Raw genomic sequence first — 21,707 nt, 5'->3', positions numbered from 1 at the left:
ACCTACCCCATACACAGCCTTCCCACCTACCTATCCCATACACAGCCTTCCCCCCTACCTACCTACCCCATACACAGCCTTCCCACCCACCTACCCCATACATAGCCTTCCCACCTACCCACCCCATATACACAGCCTTCCCACCTACCCACCCCAAACACAGCCAAGGGTTCTCCCCAGGCACTTTTAGCTGGGTGCACCACCCGGAACTTTTCAGCACCCACTCGGCTGTTTTTGGGTGGTTACCCAAGAGTTTGGTCACAATACAGGGGCTGCCACCCACCTAAAATTTCTTCCCACCCGGCTTAAAAAATTTCTGGGTTGAGCACTGCAGCCTTCCCACCTACCTACCCCATACACAGCCTTCCCCCCTACCTACCTACCCCATACACAGCCTTCTCACCCACCTACCCTATACACAGCCTTCTCACCTACCTACCCAATACACAACCTTCCCACCACTCCTCTTCTGCTGCCTCTCTTTGTATTTCTCTTCATTGGCTTCCATTTCACCTTAGAATCAAATTCAAGCTCCTGTGCTTTGCCTTCAAATCCCTCCACAGTTCTTGTCCCACTTACCTTTCTGCCCTGAAAAATCCCTCTCTAGCCGCTCTCTTCACTCCTCCAATCACCTACTAATGACTTCCTCACTCATAACCTCATCACACGCACGGCTCCAAGACTTTTCTAGATCTGCCCCCACTTTCTGGAGTGGTCTTCCTATTCGGCTTGCTCCTATTTTCTGCTCATTTAAAAAAGCACTCAAAAGCCAATGCTTCAACCTCACCTACCTGTCTCCTTCTGTCTCCTAAATTCTCACTACTCACCCACCATTGCATATCCCCATCGTTGTCACCATAACCACCGTTGTCACAACTAGTCCTAAAAAATGCCATGCAGTTATTGCTGGAGGGAATGTAGGGAGAGGCAGCAAAGAAGCTGAACATCAGCTTCACTGAGATAGAAAAACTGAATAGAATGCAGTTATAGAGGTTACAATGACTTTATAGTGGCCCTGTCATTGAAAAAAAAAAATCACCCTGCCTTAATTACTTGCCTAGAGAAAAGGAAAATTATTTGTTTTACCTCTCTGGTTACCCACAACTTTAAATATTGCTCTGATGATCCAGGATCACCCTTGTAGGGTATTTAATGTACAGCGTAAAATGTTAGCTCTATATAAATCCTGTTTAATAATAGTAATAATAATAGTAGTCAATGGAAAGAACCATTGATTGCTTTGAGTACATAGTTAGGATGGAAAAAGAAACCAAAATCCATCATATTGAACCAGTAGAGAAATAAACATATTCCATATATAAAACCCTATGGACATAAGTGACCTAAAGGAAGGCAAAAAAAAAACCCTGGTACAATTTAATCCAACAGGGTAAAAAAATCCTTCCTGATTTCTGGATGTTCCCTGGATCAACAATCTCTGCTATCTTTACTTCTAAAGGAAACTTCTTTACTTTATCTTTATTATCTATCTACTATTTTTACTTTAAAACAGGGGTGTCAAACTCAAATACACAGAGGGACAAAATTAAAAACTTAGACAAAGTCGCGGGCCAAACCTGAAGTTTATTGAAAAAAATTGAGGAAGTTTTTCCTTCTCATTAGATATAAAACTTCATATGGAAACATATGCGTCAAATGCGGGGCCACGTATAGGCAGAGAGCCCGCTGGTCTATAGATGCGAGTGATGCCGGGAATTGTAGTAGCGACGCTATTTCAATGCAGCGGTGGGCCAGCTGCAATTCATATTTAGAATTACTTTGGGGGTCAAATTTTGGCATCCCTGCTTTAAAAAAACAAAAAGGTTAAAATCTGATTTAGTTTTTTTGTTGCTATGCAGCACTGGGGAAATTTTCACTTCCTGTCCCAAAGATGAAAAAGAGAGAAATCCTGCAAAATATAGAGAAATCCCTCTTAAGATAATTTTCTCTAGCGCATGTCCCTCTTTTTCCTTTTATTTCATGGCAGCTCTTTTGCACTCCCTCCCCCATTTTTAATATTGGTAATACAAAAGGAGGGAAAGTATTCAATGAGCACACAGAAAGCAATAAAAAATAAATAATTTACAGAAAATTCCCAACACACGGGTATGCATTGCCTAAAGATGTGTTTATTTAAATTTTATCTTAAAATTGACCCCTACAGTGTTGGTGCAGCAGAGGTTGCAGAATCCAGAGCAGTGGATGCTGGGGTGGTTAATGCACAAATGTATTTGCTGTGTAGGAGTTGGCAGCAAACAATCATTCGGCTGTTAACCAGGAGAGGTTAGAAAACTGCCCAGTAAATTGGTATAAAAAGGCCAAGGAGTCTATAAAAAAAGTTTTCACTGAATTCATCTCTATAAACAAAGGCAAACATTTACATAACGCATTGTATCTGCGTATCGTAAAAAGAGATTCTGCACACGGGGCTGGCAGTTCATGCAGCTTTTCATGGTCGCCTCAAGAAGCTGCTGTGGTAATAATAATAATGGTGGTGTTGGTGATGATGATGACGGTGTAGGTAATGATGATGGTGGTGCTGACGATACCGGCGCTGGTATTGACAGTGGTACTGGTAGTGATGATGACTTGTTGGTGACGATAATGATTATAATGATGGTGATGATTATTATGGTGTTGATGATGATGGTGGTGCTGTTGGTAATGCTGATGGTGGTGTTGGTAGTGACAATGGTATTGATGATGATGGTGTTCCTAATGATAGTGATTGTTGTGGTGTTGGTGACCATACCAGTGTTGGTAACGATGATGATGGTGACGATAACTGTGATGGTAATGACAGTGGTATTGGTGATGATAATGATTATGGTGTGGATAATGTTAGTGGTATTGGTGGTGACGACGGTGGTATTGATGATGATAATAAATATGCTGATGGTGGTGATGAATATGGTGTTGATAATGCTGAAGGTGATGTTGGTAATGATGGTGGTGATGAAGAAGATGGATGTGTTGATGGCGATGACGATAATGGTGTTGGTAATGACAGAGGTATTGGTGATAATAATGATTATGATGATGGTGGTGGTGATGACTATGGTGTTGATAATGCTGATGGTGGCATTAGTGATGGTGGTGTTGGTGATGATTATGGTGGTGATAGTAATTTGATTATATAAAATAATTAAAAAATAATTTGATTATATAGTACATAAATGCATTACACAATGGAATACCAATGTCAAGTTGGGAAAAACATTAATTGCCATATATACCATGGAATTATGAGGGGGGGGGGGGGGGTGCAGCAATCTGCCAGTCCAGCAGGGGGACTCCTAGGCTCCTGCACATTGCCTACAACCCTGATCCCATTGCATACCCCCAAAAAGTGTTTGGAGTTATGTAAAAATCACGACCCAACATATAGAGGTATTTCAATTGTCCACCTAATGCAGCTTCCCGGGATGGTGCAACCACAATGCTGCACTGTTCCTGAATTGCTACTCCTATAAAGGCAATGCCTTCTAACTGTGATTCCCAAGCCTGCAGCCTGGTAATAGGCCCCTGGACACACCCATCAAGCCCCCAGCTTTCTGACACAACTGACTCCTCCCACAGTGATCTGCAATGTCGGGAGGGGGAGCGTGTGAGACACAAATGGAGGAAGATTTAGGTCAGCTAGGGGAGGTAAATGAAAATTCTTGTGCATTGCACAGTAACTGGATTTGGAACTAGTTCACGGAAGCCTTTAGTTCTACTCTATTTGAGTTTGAATTGCATCCAAATTGCATAAACAAGTTTGTTTTTAATAAAAACCTAACCAAATAAATATTTCCTTTTTGGATAGACGCTGCTGCCTTTCATTATGAGTTGGCTTCTGTGTCGAAATTCTCTACAGAAAATTATTACAGACTTGTGGGAGTTTGCAGAGATTCGAGAATGCCGCTCCCAATAATACCAGATTTCTCTAATATTTGTTTATTTAACTTTTAGAAGAATCTGTGGGATCACCTGATGCTTGGACGGCTATGCCTCATAATGCCCGAATTCCTGAGAGATACAAAAAGCCAACATGGTAGGTGATATATCAGCTTTGAGTGGAGATGGCCTTTTAAGAAAGTTTCCAAGTCCTCCTCTTCAACAAGGTCAGCAGAGTTTGCGTGTGTTGCTCACATCAGAGCTTTCCTCACCAAATATATGATTATCACCCAAGACACCGGCCTGCCAGAGGACGGGCGTAGAGCTATAGAAATGCAAGAAGGGTGTAATGTGAGCGTTCTGCCCGACAGGATTTTATATTCCCCTCACGATGTGTTTGATTGTGTCAGATAGTAGCCAGAACCAAACACTCCACAAAGCACTGATGGCATGAAACTGACTCTATAACATTACCCCGACATTCTTGTGAAAGAATGGTAGCTCCCCCTCCTATAAAAATTTACCGGGACTAGGTAAAAAACAAAAACACCCTCATGATGTTGATGTCACAGATGGTGGATCATCAAAAACAAATTCAGCCCATTCACAATAGACTCAGCATGCCAGTAGGTTACGGCATACGTGGTGCATCAGAAGATCATGTGTAAGTAGAAAACCTCCCTAAGAAAAGGTTATAACAAACATTTTAGTTTTAGGATAATTGCAACTGCAAACCAAATAAAATAAAGCCCAAAGAAGATGAAAAAACGACTTAAAGTGGAACTATATTAAAAAACCTTAAAGTCACCAAGAAGTATTAGGCAAAAGAGACACGAACAGTCCAAATCTATTCCTGGATCCTGGTGGCTTTTTGAGTTTTGCTTACATTGCCTGATGCACATGCCATGCAGTGTTTCCCAGCGTTTTTAACATGGTAGAACCCTTAAGAATTACTTTCAGGTCTTCAGGAAACCATTTCTATATGTACTATACCAACAGCTCACAGTGTATTAGTGTGGGGGTCAGTGAGAAGAATTCCTCTTACATTGCTGGCCAGTGGGAAGAATGTCACCCTCACAGATCATTGGTGTCACCTAAACTGACCTGAGATTCGCAAACTGCTCATTGCTCAATGAACCCCTAGCAACCTCTGGAGGAACCTGGTTGAGAAACAATTGTGTGGGGCCTTGCTCTATATCTGGCACTGCCAAGAACAGACTTAAGGTGACTAGGACAATGTAACTCCTTGCACAACCAATGGCCGAAAAAGATCATGGTGGACCCAGAGAAGACTTCTGGGGATACAGTGGTGACAGGATCAGTCATCGTTGCAGGGTGGTAAAATGAAGGCGTTGGCCATAATTGCTGTACATACTCGCTAGTTATGGCAAAAGCCTGGCCCCAGCAATTCCTTAAGTTCAATTTTAATTGTATTAAATACATTACTTAATCTTCTCTAAAGTGTACCTGAACACCAGATATTTTGTAAATGAAGTACCAGTCAGCAACTGCTTTTTCAATTTATAAAACATAGTTGGTGGTAAGATTTGATCAAAATGCAAAGTGGAAAAAAACAATTAGATGGATGGGCACTAAAAAAATGATGAAAAGTATCAAAAATGGGATCAAATTTTAATACGGTTAGAATTGGGACCTGTGACCCAATAAAGGAAGTCAGAAGGAGGGGCAAAGCTTTCCTGGCACAGAGGCATTTGTTTGCAAAGCAGCAGGGGCCCACCAGAGAGCTCAAAGAACAAATTTTGGGGGCATATGACTGAAGCAGAGTTTTATTTTCTGGTCCCCTTGTAGATCAGTAGGACCCTAAACCTCACTATATTACTGACTGTACTTTTTCTCTTCAATCAGTGTGTATATATATATATATATATATCTATATATATATATATATATATATATATATATATATATATATAGGTATAGCCTTGAAGCCCCTTTCTTTTCCTTTCACATTTCATATAGGAAGAGAAAAAAGAAGAAGATGGTGGTGTCATGTGACGGAACGGGGACAGGTGAGTAACACAGGTGAGTGACATCTGATCCCCTCACTTTATTTCCTCTTGTCACAGGGACAAGAATGAGACGAAATCTCCCTAACAGGCTCATGGACAGAAACAAAACCTTTTAAAGTATTTTCCAGCCTACAATAAAATAGACTTTTACTCAAAATGTCCTGAAAAAACTTTGAAGATGAGAAAAAAAAAAAGTCCTGCACACATGTGATAAAGATGCTGGATGTATTTACATTATGAAAGTCTGCCTTTGGCTAACTGGCACAGCAAAAGTAAAGGCACTTTCCTCTTCTCACTGCCAATGTGACCACATGAAAGACAAGACAGGAAACATCTACTGACTGCGCTATTGTATAAAGAAGCAAAATGCCGCAGAGAAAGTATGAGCGCCACACTGCTGCTTCAGACAACCTTTATTCTATTAAAAAAAAAGTCCAAAATATGCACAAATTTATTACCGGTGGTGTCAAAAAAGGCCCTTTATCTCATCTTGGTGAGCCAGTGAAGAGTGCAGGTGAAATTATGAAAGGTTCTCTTTCATAATTTCATAAAAGGAGCCCAACAAGAAATTAGGTCAGAATGGAGGAAAGGTCGGAGAGTTTGCATCAAGGATATGAATGCCCCAGGACTAGTAAAAAGGTGCAGTCAGTGCAGCCTCGCCTTCAGGGCAATATTCTTATGTATAGCACAGTCAAAGATAAGAAAGCTGTCACTGTTGACTTTTATTCATTTTTGGACCTCGAAATAACTTCACTGAAAGTGCTTGAGATCCCCACCCTTGCTCTGCTATGCATAAAGTGCACACGTCAGATTTCTGAGGAATGAACGCACACTGTGTACACATCATCATTCTAAGCGGGGGGGGGAGTGGCATCCAACTGTATTCTCCTACACAGGAAAGTAGAGTAGTTGTCTCAGATTAGTCATTCATTAATCTGCCAGGGTGGATTGATAAACGACATTGGAGGACTGCTGTACACATGCTAAATTTTTAGCGCAGACAATCCCGACTGTTCATCTCAGGACACAGTCATCTAGTGTGTGTATGTAGCTCAAAGTCCCAATTTGAACTTCTTAGATTCAGGCAGGTCACTACTGAAAAATAGGGCAGCCAATGTTACTTTTGCCAGTTATCTGCCCGCCCAGCGCCAAGCTGCCAGAAACAGCTGAACTGTGTTTTCCGTGCACATGCTGGCGCCCTATGATGGTAAAGGTATAGGTCAGAAAATGCAGGTTTAGTTCTGCTTTCAGGCTTTGTTCCCATTTATGTGGATTTTTATGATTCCTTCTTATATAAAACCATAAATACATTATACACAAGGCCTCATAGCAACAAAAGGACTATTACATCTACACACATTGCCCCAAGGGATCTTTGGGTTCCCGCTTGTGACCAACTGACCATTGTTCTATCAGATGTTCAAAGACTTTTCTCACTCTGCCTAATTTATACCTTAACAGAAGTATCCATGACAGATAGATCAAGAAATCTGCATTGTGGGGGTTTGAACATCCTGTGTCTTGTGTCCCTTTAATGTGTCCAAAGTGTATTGAAAATCAATGGACGGTCATCTGGGGTATTGTGAAGATATCAGGGTCACAAATTATTTTACTCAGGATCACTTCTGTCCCTACTTTACATTGAATAAATAAAATATATATATATATATTTATATAAATACTACCATGTTTTTTGAATAAATTAAAACTTTTTAAAGTTTTAAGTTTTTATTATTTAAAGTTTTTTAAATAAATTAAAATTAATAACCATCTTTGATTGTTCTCACACGTGTGTCTGTAAAAACTACATCTATAGCAAGGAGTCTGTGTTTCTTCAAGAGGGAAATACGTTCATCTACAACACCAATATGAGTGCATTGCTATGCGTTATACAGCAACACACTGGATGTCCATTGCAATGCTGACTCCATTAATTACACAAAGTGGCCTCAGTTTATTTCTCTGCTTTTGTACCTGTTTTTATATCAATAATGTTAGTTATCAGTGCATTGCCAAACTGAGGAACACTAAGCGCCCCTGTGATTAATTATTTCCATGTCCCTGAGGATTCTCCAGGACTTAGCAGTAATACCATAAAATGCAGTGCATACAGTTAGGTCCATAAATATTTGGACAGAGACAACTTTTCTAATTTTGGTTCTGTACATTATCAAATGAAACAACTCAGATGCAGTTGAACTGTTGCGAAGGGGGTTCTCTTAACCATGGAATGATTCTGCGATCATCCACCACTGTTGTATTCCGTGGACGTCCAGGTCTTTTGGCGTTGCTGAGTTCACCAGTGCTTTGTTTCTTTCTCATGGTGTAACAAACGTTTCGCCACTCCTAATATTGTAGCAATTTCTCGGATGGGTTTTTTCTGTTTTTGGAGCTTAAGGACGGCTTGTTTTACCTGCATGGAGAGCTCCGCATGTTGAATGTTCACAGCAAAATCTTCCACATACAAGCACCCCCCCGCCAAATCAACTCCAGGCCTTTTATCTGCTTAATTGATAATGACATAACGCAGGAATTGCCCCCACCAGCCCATGATAAAGCCTTTGAGACAATTGTCCAATTACTTTTAAGCCCCTGAAATGAAGTGATTGTGTAAAAAAAGGGCTTTAGTTCCTCACATTTGTATGCAATCTTTTTGTTCAACCCACTGAATTAAAGCTGAAAGTCTGCAGTTCAACTGAATCTGAGTTGTTTTATTTAAAATTAATTGTGGTAATGTACAGAACCAAAATTAGAAAAAAGCTGTCTGTCCAAATATTTATAGACTGAACTGTACATGAGTAGAATATCCTAGAATCAGATCGGGGTGATTGGTCATTATCAGAGAGCCTGTAAGGGGTGAACAACTACCAAATTTCATCAGTGGGCAGACATAGTGAAAAAGGAAATCAATAGTTTGATGATCCAAACATGGCGTCTGTGTCTAGGAATTAAAGCAGCCTTAGACTATGTACACACGAGATGATTCTCGTCTGATGTGAATGGTCTGGTTCATCTCGGGCGACAATCCGACGTGTGTACACCTGCTGCCCGACGTCATTCATGGATCCGTCCTGAGGGATCCATGAACGTCCAACAAAGAATGACCACTATATGAAGAAGAGCACAGCTGGGTGCCACTTCCTTATCCTTCTTTCTCTCTCCATATAAAAGAACAGCATTTTATGTACAGCTCTTGTTCATTCAGCTACTATTATTACACAGTATTTATATAGCCCCGACATATTACACAATATTGTACAAAGTTCTTTGTCATGTCACCAGCTGGCTGTCAAAGAATCTTACGAACTAATGTCCCTTCCATAGTCATATGTCATTATTACAGTCTAAGGTCAAATATTTAGGGGGAACCAATTAACCTAACTGCATGTTTTTGGAATGTGGGAGGAAACCAGAGCACCCGGAGGAAAACCCACACAAACACGGGGAGAAACTGCAAACTCCATTTAGATAGTGTCCTGGTCGAGATTCGAACCTGAGAGTGCTAACCACTGAGCCACCATGCTGCCCATCAATCAATCACTGGAAATGATCACGAAAGATTGAACGGAAACTGTATGCGAGTGCGCAGCCTTAGTGAGGATCACGAGGTAATTCATGGGGGAGTTTTTCAGCAAATTACATTGGAAGGTTACAGTTCCACTTTCAAATAATCTCTACCTTATCATTCTTATGTAAACTACCATCAACACACTATGTCATGAAGATGAACAAAGGTAGCCATGTTTAAAGTCAAGCCTGTGTGACCACCATGGCTGGTACCATGCACAGATGTAGTCACAAAGGGACCGCAAGTGTGTTATTTGCAGTATTACCAAATAAAAAAAGAGGGAAGTCTGGAAAAAAACAAAACTAATGCAGACACCATATCAAAGGCCTGTAAGACTGCAATATGTTTCTGTATTATTTTCTTTCACTTTAAAGATCCCCTCGTCCAGACTTTCACCTTCCGTCCAGTTTTGAATGAACTTGTTGGCAGGCAGAATAACCGAGGCCATCATCATTCTAGATTTCAGATTTAAATCCTATGAAAAAGAGAACAAAACCAAAAAGCATTTCCCGATTATCCCTCCTGCTAACATCTGCTGAAAAATCTTATTAGGGGAGTGAGCAGGCTGTATGCACTGACCTGGATAGCGGCTCTGCTCCTAACAAGCGCTGAAACTTGGTTAATATTTAACGCATGAGTTGTGTGGAGATCGGCACACTGAACATGGAGAAAAGGTAACTGTAGCTCGGCAAAAATTTTTCCTCCAACTGTTTTAGGCTACCGTTTCTCATTCCTAATATTCAAAGAAACTGAAAAAAACTCTTGGAATTAAAAACTGGGGGGGGACCACAACCCATAAGCTGAATATAAACACATCAGATGTCTGACGCCTATGATGAGGGAAAATCTGACACATGCACAGCAGTCTCCTAATGTCATTCAACAATCCGCTGTAGCAGATTGATGAACAACCTGTTGGAAAAGACAGCTGTGTGTTCCTATGAATTGTCCTCCCTCCTCTCCCTTTCATAAAACAGAATTGTGCTTTGTGTTCAGTGCATGTTCATTCATCTGACACTGGAAAAGATCACAAAAGATTGCTTACGGTGATAGTCATCCGACGTCTGTACAGGGATGTACCTTAGAAAAACATTTTACCTAGATAGCATAAATTCCTGAAAAGCTGCCTTTATTATTGCTTTAACGCTAAGAATTCAAGCGGAGAATCATTGCAGGCCAAACAGGTTTTACTGTCATGCCTAGTGATGGAAGCCCAACGTGTTTCAGGAACTTGGAGCTGGAGAAAGAGATTCTGCAGCTGCTAAAGATGATCATTGATGGATGAGGATGAAGATGATGTGGTCAGTCACAATATTGGACTGGATGACCTCACAGAAGCATGCAGCAAGGGATGACTTCTGATCTGCATATTTGTTCCAGGTCAGGGATTCAGAAAATACAGATGATGGAGGAAGAGTAAGACAGCCGGGAAACCGACATCTAAAGTGGGGGGTTTGCTAAAGGTACAAAAATTATCCTCGTGCTCAAGTCTACACTGATTTTGTAAAAAAAGAAAATGTGTAAATAAAAGCCCAATGATTCTGAAAACTTGAAAGTTCTTTCTAGGGTTCCTCCATGTCAAAAAGTGTTGGTCTTATAGTTGACTTAAACTCAACATTTTTACTTTACATAAGTAGACCCTTCTAAATAAAGAAAAAAACTGAATTAAAATTTTTACAAGTGCAACAATATTTAAAAAAAAAAAAAAAAAAAAGAAAGATGGTGCAGCACCGCCTCTTTATAAGACTGAATGGGTGGGCAGTGGCCCCTGGGATACATACATCACACATTCTGGGAGCCTCTGGCTGCTTCTTGCATGCCCGGCCTTTATTTCCACCAAGACAGGGGTCAGCAACCTGCGGCTCCGGAGCCGCATGCGGCTCTTCAGCCTCCTTGTTGTGGCTCCCTTCAGCTGCCGCGGGGAGATCTCTGATGGGGGATCCCCTTCCTCCCAAGACACTGCGGAGGAGGGGGATTCCCTATCCGGTGTTCTAATGAAAAAAATCTACCAGTGAAATAAATACGGGGCGTGTACAAATGGGTGTGTACAATGACATCCCCCTCCTTTGAACCCCAATTCCTCTGGAACGGGGAGATGTACAAAACCAAAAATGTAGGTGCAAGTGGGGGACACCTGTGACTAACACCCCCTAAAATTTAATTGTTAGGCTATCATCAGAACATAAAGAACTCTGCCCATCCAAAAAATCTACCGTTACACATTGCTGGAGGCACCTGAACCCCAATTTCTCTGGAACAGGAAGGGGGTACAGGTGAACAAAATTAGAGGTGCAAGTGGGGGACACCTGTGGCGAACACCTCCTAAAAACTCCACCCATCAAAAAACCCCTACCCTGCTGCACATTGTTGGAGGCTTCTAGCACCTAAACCCCAATTTATCTGGAAACGGGGGTACAAGTGAAAAAAATTTGAGGTGCAAGTACGGGACACCTGTGGCTAACACCTCCTAAAAATTCATAAAAACTCTGCCTATCAAAAAAATCTACCCTGTTACACATTGCTGGAAGCATCTGAACCCCAATTTCTCTGGAACGGGGGGGAGGCGGTACAGGTGACCAAAATTAGAGGTGCAAGTGGGGGACACTTATGGCTAACACCACCTACAATTGAATCGCTAAGGCATCGTCAGAAAATAAAGAACTCTGCCCATCAAAATAATCTACCCTGTTACACATTGCTGGAGGCTTCTAGCACCTGAACCCCAATTTCTCAAGATTGGGGGGTACAGGTGAACAAAATTAAAGCTGCAAATGAGGGACACCTGTGGCTAACACCCCTTAAAATTTCATCTCTAAGGCATCGTCAGAACATAAAGAACTCTGCCCATCAAAAAAATCTACCCTGTTACGTTAGAAGCCTCCAGCTAATGTAACAGGATGATATGTTAGAAGCTGGAGGCTTCTAGGGGCATAGTTCAGTGTTTAATTTATTTCAAAGTAGGCCTACACATGCACACTTGTTGTAACAGGTAAAATTAAAAAAATATTAAAACTTTTAAAAGTTTATAAACTGTGTTATGTTTTGCGGCTCCAGACTATTTTTCTTTAGTGGAAGAGGAGGCAAAATGGCTCTTTTGATAGTAAAGGTTGCTGACCCCTGCACTAAGAGATGCAGATTTCATGCATGCGCAGTGAGATCAGCTCTTTTTTTCCCTCTTTAGAGCGTGCTACATCACCCGATCTCACACCTGCGCAGTGCGAGATCGGATTATGTACCAAGAAGAACGCTAGAGAAAGTCGATGATGACGGCGACAAAGGAGAATTCAAGGATGAAACCGGACCAGATCGAGAGAAGGTCCAGCGCCATCGAGGGAGCTGTGGGATTAAAGGTGTGATTTTTTTATTTTCGATTTAGTTCCGCTTTAAGATGAACTTCTACTTTTCCTGAACCAACACGTTTTAAAGCAGAACTATAATCGTTGGTGGGTGGTGAGCTTCTGCCATAATCAGCAAGTATGAACAGCATGCATTATGGCACAGACTTAACTGTGTGCAGCCAGCCTGCAAGTCCAGGACTTGTCATCGCTGCATTGTCGGAAGGTGACATCTTCACTTTCAAGTAAAGATAAAACTGCACATGCCCAGTTATAGGCACCGCCGCACAGAGCTGAACATGACACATGCATTATATAGCGTAGAGCTAAAACAAAAGAGCCCAGAGCGATTACATTTTACAGTGTCCTCCCCAGCTCCTTTTGGTGGGGCACACCACCCGGAATTTTTCAGTAACCACCCGGCTGCTTACTTAAAAGACGACTCATAATACAAGGGCCACCAGCTACCTACAGAAACAATTTCTGGGGAGTACACAGTTAGCCCCACTGCCTTTTGACTTTTTAAGTTTAGGTCGGCTCCGTGTGCTACTACTAAAACCATCTATTAAATTAAATTTTGCAAAATAAAGACTGAAAAATGGTAGAAACGTTACTTTATAATTGTAAATGTAAAGAAAGGTGAAATAAGGCTGACCCAGAAAAGAGTTTAGTATTCTCTCCAGAAATTGTTTTGAGCTGGGAGGGAAGAAGCTACAGGCGGGTGGTGGCCCCCGTATTGTGACCCAACTCTTCAGTAACTACCCACAAACAGCCTGAAATGTGCCGGGTGGTGCGCCCAGGTAAAAGGGGCAGGAGAGAACACTGCAGTTTCCTCTTAAAGTAGCATAATAAAGAATCATTTCCTCTTCCAGTTTCCAGAAACCACCACCGGCAACCAACCCATAATTTACGGTCAGTCAGAAATTGGTTCCTGTTTACAGTAGATAGTTCCTATTGAGTGCTTTTTGTGGTTTAAGCTTTGCTTACTCCCAGCATGGGACCAGCGCACCACACAAAAGGCTTAGGCAGCATTACTGGGAATCATTCACTAATGACACCGGGCCTTTGCAGCCTCATTAAGATTATGATGCTGCACTTTACAGGTTGGTTTGCTAATCCTTTTAGGAGGAGCAGGTGCAATTAAATACAACAAATGTTGATCTGTAAAGAAAGAAGGCGATTATAGGATTATAAATATATATATATATTTTTTTTTTTACTATAACCCTGGGTCTTTACTGAACCCTGCATTTTGTTTTTATTTTTGCCTGCAGTATAAATATAGTAATAATACCAAGGGGAGTCAGCTCCAATTGTATGCTGCTTCCCCACCTCTTGGATTGTAAGCTCTTCAGGGCAGGGTCCTCTCCTCCTCCTGTGTCACTGTCTGTGTCTGTCATTTTGTCCCCTTTTTTAATGTACAGCGCTGCATAATATGTTGGCGCTATATCTTATTATTATTATTACACAGCGTTGTACAAAGTCCATAGTTATGTCACTAGCTTAAGCTCACAATCTAATGTCCCCCCCCATAGTCATATGTCCAAGGACAATTTTAGGGGGAAGCCAATTAACCTAACTGCATGTTTTTTGGAATATGGGAGGAACCCGAAGTACCCAGAGGAAACCCACGTAAACACGGGGAGAACCTGCAAACTCCATGCAGATGGTGTTCTGGCTGAGGTTTGAGTTCTAACCACTGAGCCACCATGCTGCCCATAAAAATACTGTTTAATAATAATAAAGGGGTGGATATATCAACAGAGTGAATAGCTTGTCTGTCTGAACAAATGGTGTTATTTAAACACGAATAATGAATTTTTTTTGTGGGTCTACTTTTTGGGGTACCAAGCAGCCGATCAGCACGGCCGCCCCATGTAAAGTGAATAGGGATGGCGGTGCGTGGTTCAGTACCGCTTAATGCTGCCTTCTAGGTTCTTTACCAGCTAGGGTTGTGGTGAGACTTCAAGCTGTCCCTGGGTGCTGGGAGCTTTACAAGTCTCTTAACCCAACAACCTCTGAACCTGATTCTGGGTTCTGACAGCAGCGTACAGTAGCAGAATATGTAATAGTGACAAAATACTGTAAGTCCGGGATGCATGTGCAGAAGTTACATCATTGGTGAATGCCCAATAATTAAAGCAGGATGGTGCCAGATAATGATAGCAGAACAGAGATACGGGGTGCTTGGATCAAATATTTATATTATTATCCAATATTTATATAGCACAGACATATTACGAAGCGCTGTACAAAGTCCATAGTCGTGTGACTAACTATCCCTCACAATCTAACGTCCCTACCATAGTCGTATGTCATTACACAACCTAGAGACAATTTTTGCGGAAAGCCAAATAACCTCTCTGCATATTTTTGGAATGTGTGAGGAAACACACAAATACGAGGAGAATCTGCAAACTCCATGCAGATAGTGCCCTGGTCGAGATTGAAACCTGGCAAAAAGGAGGGCACATCTAGAAGTAAGTGTGAGCCAATATGCTGCACATAGCACCAGATTCTGGCCTCTGACACCGCTGTTTTATTTATCTTTCACTCTCGATTCATGATATATAAAAGTTTTATTGTACGTGCCCCAGGCCCACGTTCACTTTAAGATAAACTGCCATCCAAAGAACAAGTAGTTGTCTGGATTTCCCCACACATATGTCTGTACTGCGGGTACACGTTAGTCTTGCACAACAAGGGCGTGCATTATTAAAAAAACATTAAAAGGCAAACAGAGGGGAGAGGGCAAAGCATAAATGTAACAATGCAGTTCCACATGAACAAGTATTTGCTGAAAAGCTGCAAACATTCTGCATATTAAAAAAATGCCAACTTGTCTTTTGTACCAGGTGTCATGAAAGTGTAACTCTGAGGTTTGTTGCTTTTTTTTTTCTTCTTCTTCAGACATCCGTTTTATGTTCCTCGCTTCCTTTTAATAAAACAAATATATAAAATATATATAGTTAGGTCTATAAATATTTGGACAGAGACAACTTTTTTTTTAATTTTGGTTCTGTATATTACCACAATTAATTTTAAATGAAACAACTCAGATGCGGTTGAACTGCAGACTTTCAGCTTTAATTCAGTGGGTTGAACAAAAGATTGCATACAAATGTGAGGAACTAAAGCCTTTTTTTTTAATACAATCACTTCATTTCGGGGGTTCAAAAGTAATTGGCCAAATTAAAAAGCTGAAAATAAATGTCCATTTCTAATACTTGGTTGAAAACCCTTTGCTGGCAATGACATCCTGTAGTCTTGAACTCATGGACATCACCAGATGCCGGGTTTCCTCCTTCTTAATGCTCTGCCAGGCCTTTACTGCAGCGGCTTTCAGTTGCTGTTTGTTTGTGGGCCTTTCTGTCCGAAGTTTAGTCTTCAACAAGTGAAATGCTCAATTGGGTTCAGATCAGGTGACTGACTTGGCCATTCAAGAATATTCCACTTCTTTGCTTTAATAAACTCCTGGGTTGCTTTGGCTGTATGTTTTGGGTCATTGTCCATCTGTATTATGAAACGCCTCCCAATCAATGTGACTGCATTTAGCTGGATTTGAGCAGACAGTATGTCCCTGAACACCTCAGAATTCATTCGGCTGCTTCTGTGTGACATCATGGATAAACACTAGTGTCCCAGTGCCGTGGCAGCCATGTAGGCCCAAGCCATCACACTGCCTCCACCATGTTTTATAGATGATGTGCTATGCTTTGGATTATGAGCTGCTCCACGATTTCTCTTTTTTCTTGCCATCATTCTGGTAAAGGTTGATCTTGGTTTCATCTGTCCAAAGAATGTTTTTCCAGAACTGTGCTGGCTTTTTTAGATGTTTTTGAGCAAAGTCCAATCTAATCTTTCTATTCTTGAGGCTTATGAGTGTCTTGCACCTTGCAGTGCACCCTCTGTATTTACTTTCATGCAGTCTTCTCTTTATGGTAGACTTGGATATCGATACGCCTACTTCCTGGAGAGTGTTGGTCACTTGGTTGGCTGTTGTGAAGGGGTTTCTCTTCACCATTAAAATGATTCTGCGATCATCCACCACTGTTGTCTTCCGTGAACGTCCAGGTCCTTTTGGCGTTGCTGAGTTTCGCCAGTGCTTTGTTTGTTTCTCATGATGTACCAAACTGTAGATTTTGCCACTCCTAATATTGCAGCAATTTCTTGGATGGGTTTTTCTTTTTTTGCAGCTTAAGGATGTCTTGTTTCACCTGCATGGAGAGCTCCTATGACCGCATGTTGTCTGCTCATAGCAAAATCTTCCACATATGAGCACCCCCCCACACCCAAATAACTCCAGGCTTTTTATCTGCCTAATTGATAATGACATAACAAAGGAATTGCCCATACCAGCCCATGAAATAGCCTTTGAGTCAATTGTCCAATAACTTTTAAGCCCCCGAAATTAAGTGATTGTGTAAAAAAAAAAAAAAAAAAAGGCTTTAGTTCCTCACATTTTTATGCAATCTTTTTGTTCAACCCACTGAATTAAAGCTGAAAGTCTGCAGTTCAACTGCATCTATATATAAACTTACTTCCCTTAAGTGACATCCTATACCTGTTCCCAGCCTGTAATTGGACAGTGAAATTGAATGAAAGTTCCACTTTAAAAAACTGCGACCAAGTTGGGCTTTATTGCAGAAAGAGACAGGCGATGGCCCTCCTGCTATAAGAATTTATACCAATATAATCGCTCCCATCTGTCAAAATCAGTTGGTTGGTTGCCGGAATACATCCTGGCTTCCCCTGCCATTTCCAGAACTAATTGAACTCCTGCCTGGTCCAGCCAATCCAGATGGCTGAGGATCAAAAAGATAAAGGAAAATGGTGGCCCACCTGACGGAATAGGGACAGGTGAGTATTAAAACTCGGTTCATCTTTAAAGCGGAACTAAACTAAAAATAAAAAAATTAAAATCACACTTACCTATAGTCCTGCATATCCGAAACTGCATATAAGAAACGTTTTTATCTGTGCATCCCCAATCTCAGAGGGAGCAGCCAAGAGCCTCCCGGGATGCATGGCGTAGGTATCCCAGGAGGCTTTGCCAGTACATGTTCTAAGCCTGGGATTGGACAGCGAAATTGAACTAAAGTTCCACTTTAAAAAACTTTGACCAAGCTGGGCTTTATTGCAGAAAGGGACAGGTGATGCCAAGCATCAAAATCGGTTGGTTTCCCGGCTTCCCCTGCCGATGCCAGAACTGAATGGACACCTGCGCAGGAGGTATAGCATCCCAGCAGAGCCAATCAATATGGCTGAGGATCAAAAAAAAAGGAAAATGGCAGGCCACCTGACAGAAAGGGAAAAGGCGAGTATAAACTCAGTTCCTCTTTAATCAAAATATTCTTTGGGTTTTACAAAAGCATCCAACAAAAACTTCACTCTCCTTTTCTGGTAACTTTGGCAAACAATTTTGCTATCCCCTCCTCCAGTAATCCGTTCACTTACTTTCCTAGTAACCTGCACAGCGTCCCTGTTCTGTTCCATAGAATATAGCACCATCAAGTTTATTGCACCGAGCGCCCGACATTTGCTTACTCATAGCTCATAAAAAAATGAAAAACATGCGGTAGACAGCTTCCATATTTGTACAAGCAGAAGCAAAAAAAAAAATACTACCTTACACAGAATGGTGTTATAAATGTTTAACATTTCAGTAAATAACTAGTAATGGCTTTATATATATAATAAATAAAAGAAAATAATTTTAGTCACCAGAGCAGCAGTGGCATACGGAAGCAACACACTGCTGCTCTATCTGTCTACCTCCAAGCAAAAACACTGTGAAGAACAAAGCTTGGTAAGTCGGGAAAGGGAAAAAAATCTGATGCAGGCAATATGCCTGTCTTTGTTGAGCCCAGCTTTCACACCCTAACAGGTTCTCTTTAAAAAGCAATTGTTGTGTTACTTTACATGTGCACCTTTCTCCCTAAACCACTCACAATCTACTCATCCCCTTAATAATGTGAATTTATATAGCACCAACATATTACGCAGACTCCATAGTTATATCACCAACTGTCCATCAGAGGAGATTGCGAATTGCCAATATCTGAGGGAAGCCAAATAACCTACCTGCATGTTTTTGGGGTGCCCAGAGCAAACATGCAAGGCAAACTCCATACACAAAGTGTCCTGTCTGGGGTTCAAACCTGGCAGCTGCAAAGAGCTGCAAAGGTGCTAACCACTGAGCCACCACACCGCTCTTATTCCACTAAACCACTTGTGTGCAAATGCCAAATAAATTGGAACTAAAGTCCAAATTTAAAAAGCACACCAGTGTTCTCTTTAGAAATGTTTTTTGGGTGGGAAGAAGCAGCTCCTATATTTTGACCCAACTTTTTAGTAACCATTCAAAAACAGCCAGGTGGATCTTGAAAAATGCCAGGTGGTGCACACGGCTTAAAGGGTTTCGGGAGAATACTGTATGTGACCAGGTGTTTATTAAAGCAAGGGACAGGCGATGCCCTTTTAGAAATAATTGTTCTTTTGTGTCTGTCGCCCAGACGTTAAATATTACTGAGCTGTGCATGCGCACATATTTATTAAGAACAAAGAGCACAGTTGAGTAGTTGGTTGTGATCAAGGCCAGCCCATTCCCAATGTGATATTGCACTGTGTACAATTCAAAAGACAATACGCTTGCTTGCCAACCTGCCTACTGTGTGTGTGTGCGTTTTATGTAAAAATAGTAGCTGGTAGTCTAAAAAGCAAATAAAATGGTTTAGTTTAGTTTAAAAAGCAAATAAAAAAGCGGTTTATAAAGATGACATGGCATGTGTAAAGCCTTTCTAAAGCAAACCCAAGCAAACTGGCTAAACCAGAAATCTCCATTAACTTAAGATGTTATCAGAAGGTATTAACAATAAGAAAAAGCCTTATAAACCCTCCCAAAGCAATGACTGCATTACCAATGACTTACTATATCAGGAGAGCAAAGCCTATCGGACAAACACACCTAAGTTATGTTATCAGGGTATAAGGAGTCACGGAATCTGCAATGGCAGCTGACTTGTATTCACAGCTATGTATGCAAAAGTTCCTACGGCATGGCCGTATTTGGAAAAAGTCTTCCAGAAAGGACTACAGGGGTAATTCACCCATAATTTATATTATAGGAATCAAAGAGCAAGGTCATGTTTAAAGTGGAACTTTTAAAGCTGGGTGGGAAGAAATTGTAGGCGAGTGGCAGTCCCTGTATTATGACCCAACTCTTCAGTAACCACCCAAAAACAGAGGGGTGGTTACATAAATGTGCCGGATGGTGCGCCCGGTCAAAAGGGTCGGGGAGAACACTGAACTTAAGTCTCACTTATGGCAAATGGGCAGGTGTTTTTGTAAGGAAGAGTCAGACGATGTCTCTTCTGGAATATTGGTCCTTACCTGTCTGAAAGTCAACATGCGCAGCTCAGCATTTGCTGCCAGGGATAACCGGCAATCTTGGCGTCCCTTTCGCAGGAATGAACTCCCGCACAGTTACGTTATCCCAGCCAATTGAGATTGCAAAATGGCAGCACCCTGTGATGAACAGGGACAGGTGAGTATTTCAGGTTTAATACTAGTTATAAATACTAGTTATAAAAAGTATGCAACTGAAAGTTGCATGAGAATATTCTAAAGGCCCCAAGAGAAGTAAGAAGCCATCAGGAGATTTGGTCTACCTCAAATACCACCTTTTTGGTGGACCAACTCTTTGATGTGTTCATACACAAATTATTCAGTAAAAATACCAATTTTGGACCTTCTTTGGCAATGTATAGGAGGTTTGATGAGTTCACGTTGCCTTTTGCAACGTAACCTGGGGAAAACCTGCGGAAAACACTGTATAGATGCTGTAATTTTCAAGGGATATGGCCAAGGCACCATCTGATTTGTCCATGTCCACAAGCATGGTCCTTCAATGTGGAAGGAGACATCTGTTGCACATAACCATTGGAGCTTTCTGTCTCAGTCAAGAGCAGCCAAGATGCTTTTTTTTTCCTTAGCTTGGCAACTAAAATGTCAAAAGGTTATCCATACTTAACCTTATCCTTTGAGACTTGCGTCATTCCGGGCACAATCTAACTCAAGCATGACCGTACGGTGTGCCTTTAGCGTCGTAGAAGGAAAAAAGCTTCAGAATTAAATTACATGACTACTCGATAAATTATTATGTACACAGGAACAGTCACTGAAAACAAATGATAAGTTAATTTTCTACATCTTCCGGAAGGCGGGGAGAACATGGAAGCCAATTAGATACTACAAATGCATTAAACTGAAATAAAAAAACAGATTAAATGTTTAACCAGTCCGACTAAGATATCAAAAAATGGTCTTGTACAATATGAATTTTGTCAATAATTATAAAAATAAAATGTATGCACAAAGCACCATAAAAATATGGTTTGATTGGTTTGGTGAACTGTTTTTTCAAACAGAGCTTTGTGGACCCCTAGGGTTCCTTCAGAGGTTGCTAGGGGTTCTTTGAGAAGTTTGTACCTCTCAGGTCAGACTAAATGACCCCCAATGATCTTTTTGGCTATCTGTAAGGGTGATATTCTTCCCAATGGCCAGCAATGTCAGAGGAATTCTTCCTACTGATCCGAATCCCAACCACACAGTCCAGCCCTCCAGCCGCACCCTGGCACTAAAAGGCCGGCATCTGCGTCCACTGGCCGCGTGTTCCCCAACATTCACACGCCAGGGACGCAGATGCCACCTGGCATCTGTGTAGCCTGGCTTCACTGGAGGACACAGCGGGCACGTGGGGATCAGGTAAGGCTTGAAAACTCCCAGGAAATTCCAGTTGGGGTTCTGCTTTTGGTACTGAAAATTAACCCCGAGCCACACTCAGGAATACCGCCAGGGAGGTTAAGGGTCCCCCATGTAAAAAGGTCAAGAAAG

General features: G+C 41.4%; 1 protein-coding gene across 5 annotated transcripts in view; it reads right to left on the bottom strand.

Annotated features, from left to right (window-relative positions):
• LOC140341472 (beta-1,4-galactosyltransferase 3-like) overlaps window positions 1-21,707 on the bottom strand; it is a 66,813-nt gene that overhangs the window by 24,436 nt on the left and 20,670 nt on the right. The window contains exon 2 of one of the 5 annotated variants that reach the window (XM_072427269.1): window positions 15,665-15,747. The exons of the other annotated variants lie outside the window; for them this stretch is intronic. The gene's annotated coding sequence lies outside the window, so the exon portion shown is untranslated. The remainder of the gene's footprint in view (window positions 1-15,664; window positions 15,748-21,707) is intronic. 5 annotated transcript variants of the gene reach the window in all.

Source organism: Pyxicephalus adspersus, chromosome 11, assembly GCF_032062135.1.
Source record: "Pyxicephalus adspersus chromosome 11, UCB_Pads_2.0, whole genome shotgun sequence".
NCBI classification, from domain to species: domain Eukaryota; kingdom Metazoa; phylum Chordata; class Amphibia; order Anura; family Pyxicephalidae; genus Pyxicephalus; species Pyxicephalus adspersus.
The sequence above is the reverse complement of the archived record's forward strand: the minus strand, read 5'-3'. Positions and strand labels throughout refer to the sequence as shown.